Source organism: Zalophus californianus, chromosome 15 (genome assembly GCF_009762305.2).
Source record: "Zalophus californianus isolate mZalCal1 chromosome 15, mZalCal1.pri.v2, whole genome shotgun sequence".
Taxonomy (NCBI): domain Eukaryota; kingdom Metazoa; phylum Chordata; class Mammalia; order Carnivora; family Otariidae; genus Zalophus; species Zalophus californianus.
The window spans coordinates 85,500,327-85,512,972 of record NC_045609.1 but is presented as its reverse complement, the minus strand read 5'-3'; the positions used below and the strand labels follow the sequence as shown (position 1 = coordinate 85,512,972).

The 12,646-nt window shown below is 51.0% G+C and overlaps 1 protein-coding gene across 3 annotated transcripts in view; it reads right to left on the bottom strand.

Annotated features, from left to right (window-relative positions):
- Nucleotides 1–10,659, bottom strand: part of MGMT (O-6-methylguanine-DNA methyltransferase) — a 301,372-nt gene extending 290,713 nt beyond the window's left edge. For 2 of the 3 annotated variants that reach the window (XM_027596747.1, XM_027596749.1), the window contains exon 1: nucleotides 10,529–10,633. The gene's annotated coding sequence lies outside the window, so the exon portion shown is untranslated. Of the gene's footprint in view, nucleotides 1–10,528 lie in introns of all 3 variants that reach the window. The other variant, XM_027596746.1, reaches the window with a different exon arrangement.
- Between the last annotated feature and the right edge of the window lie 1,987 nt (nucleotides 10,660–12,646).

Below are 12,646 nucleotides of genomic sequence, written 5' to 3'. Positions count from 1 at the left end.
CATTAGTCCGCTCAGCTGCCATACTACAATACCAGACTACACGGCCTAAACAGAAATTTATTTTCTCACAGTTCTAGAGGCTGTGAAGTCCAAGATCAAGGTTCTGGCTGACTTCATGTCTGGTGAGGGCTCTCTTCCTGGCCTGCAGATGGCTGCCTTCTCCCCTATGCCCTCCAATGGTGGGGACCAGAATGGAGGGGAGAGAGGAGGGAGAGCAGAGGGGAGCGCACAGGAGGGGGGAACAGGGAGAGAAAGCGCCGTCTCCACCAATCCTGCTAGAGGAGGGCTCCACCTTATGACCCCATTGAATCTGCATCACCTCCTAAAGGCCCTTCTCCAAATATAGTCACGGGGGTTAGGGCTTCCACATGTGAATTTTGGGAGGACACACTCAACACTTGGCTGGGCCCTCTCTCAAGTATAAGCCCACACCAGCCTTGGAGGGCTTCTCATACAGAATCCTAGCATCGAGAGATGAAGCCACCACCAGTAAAGCAGACACCTGAGTGTGAGTGTGGGCCCCAGAGAGGGCACTAGAAGGACTCAGGGAGTGGCTGTGTTTGGGCTGGGTCAGGAGAGGCTCCCCCTAGGCAGAGCAGAGGGGGCTCTGGGAAGAGGGGAATGGCGTCTCCCACCCATCCACTCGCAGAGTAAAGACTGGTGCACAGGTTTCTAGACAAAGTGCCAGAACAGATGTGCACGGCAATTGGACTGAAAGTGGATTCAAGATGAGTCTCATGGGCTCATTCCATTTGGGATCTGGGTGGGCGGGAGGGGGTTACCTTGGAGCATTTTTAGACCCCCGCCTTCAGCAGAAGGAGGAAGATGTGGTCAGTGGCTGACTCCGCCTGGTCTCATGCCTAAGTGCTGAAATTCCACTGTCTGACACCTCCCTAAGCAGCACCCTGCATCAGGCACCCAGCCCCGGTCCATATGGGGTTAGGCATTCCCCAAAAGCTTCCCCGGGGCCCTCGGGAAGGGCTTGGGAGGCAAAGCAACTGAGGTTGCAGAACCTGGAGCCGGCAGCTTCTCTGTCAGTGCTGCAGGGCAGGAGATTTGAAAATCCTCATCATCCAAACGTAGAGCCCACGTGCACTTTGTTCTAAACCCCAAGAGGCAGCCTCGAGTCTGAGAGCCATACAGAGGTACCAATATTCACCTGGCTTCCCAAAGATGACCCTCCAGTCTAGGTAAAGTCCAGGTGGCCTGGGGCCAGTGTAGTATTATTATTATTATTATTATTATTACCAGTGTATTATCTATTACAGTAGCAAGCACCCAACAATCAACACAGATCAGAAACGGGGCGCCTGGGAGGCTCAGTCAGTTGAGCATCTGACTCTTGATCTCAGCTCAGGTCATGATCTCAGGGTCATGAGTTCAAGCCCCATGCTGGGCTCCACACACAGAGCCTCCTTTAAACAAAACAAAACAGAACACACCAGAAACACAAGCACCCAAAAGTCAAAGCAGACCAGAAACACGTGCAGCCATGAACTGGCTTCTCGGTGAGTAAGTAGGATTTTCTCCATGAACACCAGGGCACAACTGAAGCACAAAAAATGGTTGCTTCCAACAAGAAAACCACTGGGAACACTTATTTCTGGCCAATACAAAAGAGGATTTAACAAACCCGTCCAATAATCCAGCCTATCTTAATTGTCATGATACGCAGTGGCTGGGAGGAAAAGCACCTCGGGCTCAAAGAAGGTTTCTTAGCAAGAAACCTCACCATACAGAAAAGGAAAATCACTCAGGAAATCAGAACCAGAACCTCTGGAGGTTCTTCTGGAGTGACCAACAGTCCAGACAATACCACAAGAACAGCAATGGTGATCTCAGTCCAGAAGGAAATGTTCTGATTACACGCATGGCAAAAATAAACAAATTAAAAAAAAAAAAAAAAGGCTAAGAGGAAGTCTTTAAAGCCCATACTTTTTGTAGGAAAAACAAAAGCAACATAAAGTACCGGTCATAGCTCAAGCCCCATGTGGATTCAAGCTATTCGGAAAGCGATAGCCAGGATGTCACCAAGGACCCCAGCATGAGTCGCTAACGGCCCCCCGCCCCCAGCTCACCCAGGACCTCCGGGTTTAGCACTGAAAGCGTGTGTCCCAGGAAGCTGCTGGTCACCCAGGACAGACAGGACACAGAGCCTGCCCTGCTGGTGGGCAGAGGAAGACCTTTACAGTGGTTGTTGTAGCCAAAAGGGTGAATCATGCTGAATCTTAAGAACATTTACTCCATTGTAGAACCTGTGGATTCGTTCTGACAGTTCTTGGAACAAATTTCAAGAGCAGCATCAGAGGTGTAGTCCCCTGCAAGCTCCCTGCTGACACGGTGGGGACTGCCCCCCACCAGCGCCAGAGATGGTGGGCTGGGGTAGGTGCGGAAGGCGCTAATCAGCAGACACGCCGGCGGAACGCACCGCATCCATCTGACTCGACAGCTTAATCTGATGATAACACAATGGTGACAGAAACAAATTTTTCTGCACAATAAAGAATAGCACACATGGGCTTTTCTTGGGATAGCTAGCTAAATTCAGTAACTTCTGGAAATACATCATTTCTTTTCTCTGCCCATTATTCTAGGAACTTGCACTGAGTGTGAAAAGCCTTGCTAACAAGAGCCTCTGCAAACACAGAACACAGTTTTGATCAGGCGCCGGGCTCAGGGTCCCTGGTTCCCAGCTACCCCCAAGCCCCCGAAGGAGCATGGCCCACCACTGATGTCACTACGTAACCATGACAAGTTCGGGACACACAGACTTCAAGGCCCCATTTCTAGGACCTCGGCCACGTTGTGGAGCACAAGGCCGGCCCAGCCAGGCAGTCTCGACACACCTCATCCTTGGCTCCATGAAAGTCACCGGCGCCCTTCCGTCTGTCCTTCCAGGACGCCAGCCAGTGGCCATCCAGGACCCTCCAGGATGCACTGCCCAGGCCTCCCTTTGCAAAGCCGCCTACCTCTCATGGCTCACGTCCCCCCTCACAAGTCACTCTCGCTGGGGGCCTCCTCCAACCACTGACACCCCCCCAACCAGGGCCACCCTCATCCCAGTGTGCCTCCAGAGCACTGAGAACCTAAATCACAGACACGTGTTGGACAGGCTGGCTCCCTGCCAGAAGTCCCAGCAGGTGACCCACACGGTGGCTCAGACAGGAGCACATCTGAGGACACGGGCAGGCAGAAGGCCGTGGAGTCTTTACAGAAGGAGACCAGGCATACACTTTCCTTTCAATCTGCATTCTGGAGTGACTGTCCACCCGAACTTGACAGTTTTGTTTCAAGCTCCCACCAGCACTTGTGGGAACATACAGGTCCCCCCCACGGGGAACAGGCTGGGGCGGGTGTGCCGCGAATGAGGCCCCCTCCTCCCTACTGACATTTCTGCCCAAGGGAGGTTACAGGAAGGCAGCCCCCCACTCCAGAACCCAAATGCCAGCACGACACAAAGGGTTTATTTATCCTTCCAAGGCCAGATCGCTTTCTCTGATGTCCCGGAGGACTGCTTCTCTGTGAATTAAAAGCATATACACCACATGTTTTTTCCTTTCTCATTAAAAAAAGTCATTCTAAACACAGTCACCTTCCCCGGCCCTCCTCCCTCACCGCAGGGCACTCCATCAGAAAGGCCTACAGGACCCCTCGGCTTCACACAAACTGTCCTTCCACGACCCCTGACACAACACCCATGACTGCACTTTACCACCTCTCACCCCGCCCTTCCATCCTTCCTCCCTGTCATCCCTGCCTCCCCAGAGGATGACTCGATGCCCCCCCCACCCCCCACAAAGGTGCCAAGGCCAAGGCTTGGAGAAAACAGTCCCCTTCCTGGCGGGCCTTGTGCTAACCTTGGGTCTCCCTCTACCCCTGCTCCAGCCGAGCCGCTCACAGATCCATCTGCATCCTGGAGTCCATGCCCCCACCACTCAGCCCACAAAGTCCCACCCATGGGTCACTGGGACAAACCTTACAAGTCTCGGTACAAATGCTTCATCCCTCTTAGAGCTGGAATCAGGAGCATATCCATGACCTGTCGGGACTGGAGGATGAGCGTGGCTGAAGTCCGGGAACACAGCCTGGCCCCCAAGGTGCTCTCCTCCTTTTTCCTCCCCCCCCCCACACAACGTATGGGGTGTACAGAGCGCCTTCAATTCGGTCTCACCACATGCTGTGTTCAGCCCTGTACTGGTGGTCTGTGTACTGGGAGGTTCAGAACATGTAAGTACATACATACAGGCGTGCATTGATTTATGCCACATCTTGCCCCCAGAAAGACTTGTGCCTGTTCCTTCGCTTCACCCCTGCAAAGGCAGCATGGCACGGCACATGGGCTAATGAGAGCTCCGCTCCTACCCTGCGTGCCCTCCGAAGGCCACTCAGCCTCTCCCAGGGCCAGTCTCCTCGTGCACAGAACAAAGAAACTGCTGGTGTCTCTGTCATCCGGGGAGCTTGACGATGTGAGAAGTAGATCTATGTCAAGCAAGCTGCACAGTAAGCCTTCGGTAAGTGCTGTCATCAGCAACAGCATTATTGTGCTGGCCAGAATCTTCTGGAACTTGACCACCTAACTCTAACAGGCTGAACCGTGATAGGAGGGTAAAGAGACACCTACACAAATTACTGTGGATTTTCTATTTTTAACAGAGCTGACCTCACGGATTGCCTCACCCCCCGCTCCTGCGGTCAGAGCAGACACACACACGAGAAAATGCTGTCATGTGCTGGTGTCATTGCTGGATCTTGACCCCTGCCTGTGTCAGACTCTGTGTCTCGTCCTTCAGAAGTTCTTGCAATCTGACAGATGATTATTGTCCAGCCTCCAGGGCTGCCAGAGACTGGCATGCCCCCCGGGAACACACCTGCTAAGCCCACGCAACACAAGCCTGCTGTCAGCGCGGCTCACCGGAACCCTCACAGCGCTGCCGCCTGAGTGGTAAACACCTCGAGGCCCACCACCCCTGCAGCCCAACAGTGTCCACGGTGAGAAAACAGAAACTGGCAGCAGAGGAAACCACCTCCTAGAGACAAAAAGAATTGTAGAAAACTTGCCGATTAGCACTGGGCCACATCATGCTCCAGACCAAACAGAAGGCCACAACCACCTGGACTCACAGACACATGGGAGGTGGAACCTGCAGCCAAGACTCCACCACTAGTCCCGCCTCCACCGAAAAGCAGCTGGTGGCTCTGCTGTCTGTTGACATCAACTGTCACTGTCATTTGGGGCTCACCAGGCCCTGGTGTGGTCTGCAAACATGACTCCCTCCCAAGAGCCAACAACAGCCCTATGTATGGTAGTGTCATTTTCCCTATTTGGGGGGAAACCAAGGATCAGAAAAATTAAGTAAGTTTACACAAGGTCATATAACCAGCAGAGCCAGGTCCAAACAAGCAGTCTTGTTAGCAGAGGCTGCATGCTTACCCCTGTGCGTGCCCCCGAAAGGGAAGCTTGGGTTATGTGTAAGTCCATAAAACAAGGATGCTGGCTGCGCTGGAGGGAAACCAGCATTTCTGTTGGTCCCTCCCTCCCCCTTTTCCAGATACAGTCTCCTCCTTGTATGGGACTGTTATAGTCCCATACAAGGAGGAGACTGTATCTGGAAATACAATCCCAGATTAAGATTTCTATCCAGGCAGTGCTTCATGCTTTATTATTTCATATGCTTATACTCATCCAGATAGACAGAATGAGCATGATATTGCCATCAGACAGATGAGGAGGCAGCTTGAGGTTTCACCTTTACTTAAAGTCACCCAACTAGTTGAGGCACCAGGGTGGCTCAGTCAGTTAAGCATCTGATTCTTGATTTTGGTTCAGGTTATGATTTCAGGGTGATGAGATTGAGCCCCGCTTTGGGCTCCGCCTGGGCATGGAGCCTGCTTGAGATTCTCTCTCTCCTTCTCCCCCCTGCACTCTCAATTGCTCTAAAAAAAACCCAAAACAAACAAAAAAATAAAGTCACCCAACTAGTAAATGGTATCACCAAAATCCCTCCCATTGTTCTCCCTGACACCACTCTGGCACTTCCTAAATAAAAACTCAACTCAGTTCCACAAAAATGCACTCGGTTGTGTATTTGAAAATTAACCCTCAACTGAAACCATGAAAATGCTTCTAGCCACAAGGGGAGAAAAGCAATACCAGCCAGTCAAAAGGAAAGAGAGGAGTGAAATATATGTTGGCTGTCCATGCTTAACATTTGTTTGTAAAACTAACGCCAAAGTTTTGGTAACATCTGCATCTTTTGTCATAACCACAAGACCGAAAACTATAACGCTATGATAACATGTTGGGTTTGCAATTTGAAGAGATTCACATGTCTCTAAGGAGTTACAAAACCATACACAGATCCATGAGCACAGGCAAATGAGAACAATGTTGGCTGCGAATGGATCCTTCTAGAAGGGGAGCTCCAGAGCTTGTCTGGGCTGGAGAGCATAACTTCTCAGCCATCCTAAAGATTTCTCAAGAGATGCTCAAACATTAGGGTCCCTAGAATGCCCTGGGAAGCTTGCAAAGACACAGGTCCCCAGGTCCTGATCCTTATAGGTCTGACAAGGAGCCCTATAATCTGCCTTTTTTAACGAGCACTCTCGGTAAACCTGATACCAGCAGGGCTCAGACCACTGTCTGAGAACACTGATCTGCTATTGCTCATGGATAGCCCACTCCAAGGAGAGCAACAGATCCCATATTCCAGTGGTGGCTCTTACTAATGACCCCAAACAAGCGGGTCAAAATCTGAAGGTAACGCCTTTGGTCCCAACTTTTAGCCCTTTTGACTGGGGAGTAAACAATTTAAAAACAAATGAGAAATAACCACCAGTTACTTATGAAATTTCAACATTTAAACGTCCCATCCCATATTTTCCGCCATGATTCAATTCCCTCTCTTCACCCATCCAGACACCTCTCAACACCCAGTGCTGGAATTGCCCGATCTGTCAATAAGGTAAGAGTTTTCTAAACTACTATCCATATGACTCAATTTGTCAGTAAAAACTGCCACCAGCGCTGTGCTTGCAGAAAAATGTCCATAAATGCATTATTGCAACTGGCAGATCGATGTCTATAATAAAAACAAATAGATTTAACAAGTGCCTGCTTTTACGAGTGGTACCTTTGGCGGACTGTGCGTTCAGTTTCACCCCCAGACTTCTGGGAATGGGTAGTAGGGCTCGGGCTGGATACTCTGCTGACTTCACAAGTGCTACCGGTAGGAAATTATTCTAACAAGACAATTTTTGAAATAGTCGAGTGAACATACGAGGCATTTATAACTCACAATCCCTTTCATGGTTACACAGCTACACGATGACAACAAATTCAGCAATGAATGTTGGAAGGAAATGTTTCTGTAGAACTTTTAACTGGTTTTACCACCGCTGCATCACAAGCCAGAAGTTTACTCCGGGGGGGTGGGGGGGGGGGGCGGGCGGACAGGAGGCCTGCCTCCCTGGAGAATCCCCCACTCCTCAAAGCCCCCAATCTAATTGAAAACAACTTGTCGTATAAAAAACAAGTTTCAGCATTTAACACATAGCCAACGGTGTCACTGCTGTGTCCGTGGCCCCTGGGGCTGCCTATTTACTTAGTGATTTTGCTAAAGCAGACATCAGGACCGAGCGGCTCCACACTGGCTTCACTGCCCGGGATTCTGAGCACTCTGGCTAGACACTGTGACCCATTTACATGTAGGCCCCAACTGCCAAAACCACTCAGATTCCTTCAAAGGTTACAAAAGGTCACAAAATGATTTATTCCTCTTCTTGGACAATTCATTTTAATAGCTATATACAGGAATAAGTCATTCACTATATTCCATATATTCACTATATGGTTTCCCCAAAACCTTGCACCCCACCCCCATCAAAGCTCTTTTTTATGAAATTTTTTTTTTTTTACATCAAAAGAAAACAACTCTTGCCACTGACCAGCAAATATGCACTAGTTACCCAAATGCCACAAGAACACACATCTGGCAGTATTTTGTCTCCAACGCTGGGTCTCAAACTTTCATCTACCTTTGCCCAAGACAGGCCTCCAGAGCTAACAGAAGGGGAAAATGCATCCTGGGAACCAAGGGAAAACTGGCTCTCCTGCACAGCTCAAATCCCCACTCCCATGCAGATAACCACACGTACCTTCACTTTAAACCAAGAATGGGGTGCTGTTGCATTTGTTTGCTCATCTGCATATATGAGAAGGAGAACACAGAATCCACTCTCACCCAGTGGTAATGTTATTGTTTACGTGTTCTCGATTTTTACAGTTTCAGGTTTTGTGTAAGTAACATTCTGAGATAAGACCCAAGCTCTTTCAGAAAGCTCCTGCATCAGAAGCTACCCATCCCAGGAAACAGAAAACCCATCAGGGAGGTCTAGGACAGTAGCCAAATGAGCTCAAGGCCTTTCAGAGACTGGGACCACAACCTACATGTCTGCAGTGACCAGAGACACGATAGGAAGTCAAAACCCTCAGGGAAAGTTGATCTACAAGAGCAATTTTATAGTTAAGTAGTTAGGTAAGGTCAGAGTGAAGTACAAAAACAAACCTAACTGTAAGGTTAACAGATGACCACAGGAAAAGAGAATTCAGAAGATACTGTTTTGCTTCCACGTTTTTTCTATTAAGGAGACTATACTATAAACTGAAAAGAGCCTTGAGGGGAGTTGGAATAGAACAGCATTGGTGGTTTGAATCCCTGGCTTCTAAATGTCCTCTGCAAAATAAGAAAAATAAAGACAATTGAGTAAGTTTACCTAACTGAACAGCACTGAGAAGCACATTGTTGGGTTCCTGAGACAGGAAGAGCAGAGGAGCAGAGAAAACTCTTCAGGAATGCCAGGGAGGCCCCCTCCTTCCCCGCACGGATAGACCAGGCCCACACCCATACCCCAGCAAAGGAAACTGTGGGGACAGAAGACCCAAATGGAGGGCCCAGGTGAGACTCCACTGATATCCAAGCAAGACCAAACCAGAGAGGAAAAGAAAGATCTGAGAATCTCTGCTAAACAAGAGTTCATGTCCACACCTAGCACATTCTTTCTTTAAACTTCCCTCTCCAACAGTGAGGTTTTTTAAAGCAGGGTCTAGTCTTGCTAAAATCTAGGTCTTACAATACAGATTTTTTTTTAAGAAATAATTTATTTGAGAACAATACAGATTTGTTTTAATGAAAAGAATATTCACGTAGAAAAGGTGCCTTACTATACAGCTCTGTACTTGAGGCCTGGTTCATCCTGCCCCCATAACTGTACCAGACTCTACCATTCAAATTCTAACTCAAGACAAGAACGCAGGAGGAAATGGGACACTTGCCAGAGCAAGGCCAACTCTCCTTTGCTACCTGCAGACTCTGGACCTCCGCAAGTGTGGACTCAGTGTGTGTCAGTTAACACAATCTGCACTCCCTGCTGGGGTTGGGGGGGGCGGCCAGGGGTAGGGGGAGCTCTGACATTATTTCCTTAAAGCTGTGTTACCCCCAGCATGCTTTCATTTTTGTCCTTTGCCACCTGTGTTGTATCCATTGAAGGACTGGAAAACAACAAAGACATTTTCCGAGATGGACAGGAGGGCCTGCCCTGGACACTCTCCAGGTGCCTATTTAAATAGCCAGTCTAATTCTTGGCTCCTTATGTGCAACAGCTTCATGTTCTGCCACAAACAGCCGGGGTGACCCCTGTGTGGACAAAGCAGCCTCCCTCTGCCTGATGACTGTCCACACAATCAAGCCAACACTGTGCTCGCATCTACAAAATGTGCCTCCAGGACAGAAAGCCAAGTGCTAAGCAGAGGCCTTGACAAGCCAAGACCATTCCAAGATCTCAGGAAATGATGAGGCCAGGCAGGGAGTGAGGGATATATGGTTTTGAACACTGTCCTACTGTATCATCACCGACTTGGGAATTACGGCGCCCAGTGTGAATGGCTCTCAAACTCCACTTGTTTACTCTAAGTGTTTACAGAGGCAATTAGGGGGAAACGAATACAAACACCATGATAATGAGGGCCCCAGAACGCGGTCTCCTCTGGCGCTGTCTTAAACACGGGAAAGAAGGTGTGGAAGTCTGTACAAGTAGCACGCTAAAGGCTTGCTGCAAGCAAGACCGGGGTAGGGCGTCTGGAAACTTCCTGGGAACAGAAGGCGGAGGCAGACCCCGCGCTGGTCAGCAGTGCAGGGCAGGAGCCTGCGCAGGGAGAGCGTCCAAAGTGTTGGCCAACTAGAGGTGCGGAGGGGCGGACAGTAGCCCACGGCGGACCGCTGTACCGCAGCGCAACTTGGTCCAGGAGCCCCAGATCTGGGGTAGGCGGGCCGCGCCTGGGCGCACCTGGGCATACCTGGGCACACCTGGGTGCACCTGGGCACACGTGGGGCCTGGGCCAAGTGGGTGGGATGAGGGCAGGCCCCACACCCATGGCGAAGGGAAGGTGCCCACAGAACCACAAGCTCCAGACGACTGCTCATCCCAGGAAAGGCCCCGACTCTGGCGGGAGGGCAGCAACCCAGACACTCACCGCGTTGCCCAGGCCGCCGACCACGAGGAGCTGAGAGCGGAGCGATGCCAAGTGCTACAGGATCGCGCGCGCCGCCCAGGCACATCCGGGGCGCGGGGGCGGGGCCGGGACGGCCCGGGGGCGGGGCCGGGACGCTCGGGGGGGGCGGGGCCACGGGGGGCGGGGCCTGGACGTGACGGAAGCGCGACCGGGACGCGGGATCCGAAGCGCGCGGAGGCGGGGCCCAGAGGGGGCGGGGCCAGGAAGTGCGGGAAGCAGGGCCGAGGGGCGGGGGCGGGGGCGGGGCCTAAAGAGGCGGGGTGGGGCTGGACCCGCGAGTGCATGCCCGGTTCAGAGCATGCCCAGTGCGGCGGCGCCCGGGCTGACCCGGCTCCGCGCAGCCTCGCTGGCCGCCCGGCGCCTCCCCGCTGCGGTCTTCCCGCCCGCGGAAGGGTCTCTCCTGCTTGGAGGCCTGGGCCCCGCGCTTCTTCTTCCACCTCTCGCACTCTGTGCCTCAGTTTAGCAAATGTCAGCCCCGCGCCCCTTGGTGCGCTCGGTACGCCGCTAGCGGGGAGCATTGGGGCGGTGCAGCGCCAGGTGCTCCCACTAATCGTGTTGCTGATTCTGCCTAGCGGGGAGGTATCTGTAACGCGGGCTGCCTGCCTGGGCCTCCAAGAGGGCAGGGACCGACAGGACTCCGGGCACCATCCGGGTCGATGCGTGAGCAGAGGGGCCTGGGGTCAGTCTCCAGTGCCTGTGGTCGGAAGTGGCCAGAGGTGGCCGTGTTGGGCTCTTCAGGTCCTGCAGGTCACCAGGACCTAGACACACCCCCAGAATCCTGGGCTCTCTTAGCCAGGCCAGTGTCAGATGCTATTCAGTGAGCACACGGGTGCCAGGCACTGCTTGTTGCTGTGTGGACATTATATGGTTGGAATTGTGCTCCCCCAGGAAGATGTGTTAGAGTCCCAACCCCCAGGACTCAGAAAGTGACCTTATTTGGAGACAGGATCTTTACAGAGGTAACAAGTTACAGTGAATCAATAGGGTGGGCCCCTAATCTCAGTATGACTGGTGTCCTTGTAAGCAGAAGGCCAGGTGAAGACACAGACTCAGGGAGAATTCTGTGTGAAGATGGAGGGTGCAGAGTGATGCATCCTAGCCAAAGAACACGTGGGACAAGAGAGGCATGGGCAGCACCCATCCCTCGAACCTTCAGTGGGAGCACGGCCCTCTCCACTCCTGGGCTCCAGAGCTGTGAGACAGTATGTGTGTATTCTCTCTGGACACCCATTTTGTGGTACCTTTTATGGCAGCCCCAGGAAACACTATAGACACATGGTATCCAGCTTGATGGGCATAAGGACCTCTGGGAGTATCCCCCAAAGCTTAAGGGACGTCACACACCCATTGGTCCCATCTCAGGACTGCGTGTTCTAAACCGTCTATGGGGCTCCTAGGTTCTCTTAATGGGAAAGAAATCTTCACACACCCCTCCACCCCATGTGTACAACTCCTCTATTGGGATATTTGTGACTTGCATGGCTCAACGTATTAACATTGTTAGTAAAAACTTGTTCAAAGAACCAAAACAAGGTTGCTTTGTGGAAGGTAGGCCCTGGGTACACACTGGTGATCAAATCAAGGTACTTTTTCTCCAGTGAGACTGGACACAGCCACAGAATCCTTCTCAATGTTGCTCTAGGCAGCCATAAGCACTTAAGCTAAGAAGGCAAGAGAAATAAAACATCTTTGCCACTTGTTCTGGTCTTTTCTATTGGCTCTCTGTGAAACTTCAGGAAACTTACTCAAATTCTCTAATCCTCAATGTTCTCATCTGTAAAGGATTTTTATAATGATCTACTCTGTACGGCATGCGGGTAGGAGTAAGAAACATCAATGACAATAAGCCTGTCTTCTTATACTCTATTATAGTCTACATACTCGGAACTGGGATCCCAACAGAACTGAAAAGGGAAAATAACACCAAAATTGAATCAGGATGACTTCTGGTATCTTAGCAAGCATGGTGTGATGTAATTTTATAAAAATAAATAAATCCTACTTTGCTTTTTATCTGAATAATAGTTTAATAGGATGCCCTAAGTTATTAGTAAAAAGAGTCTAGGTGGTGTTAGTGTC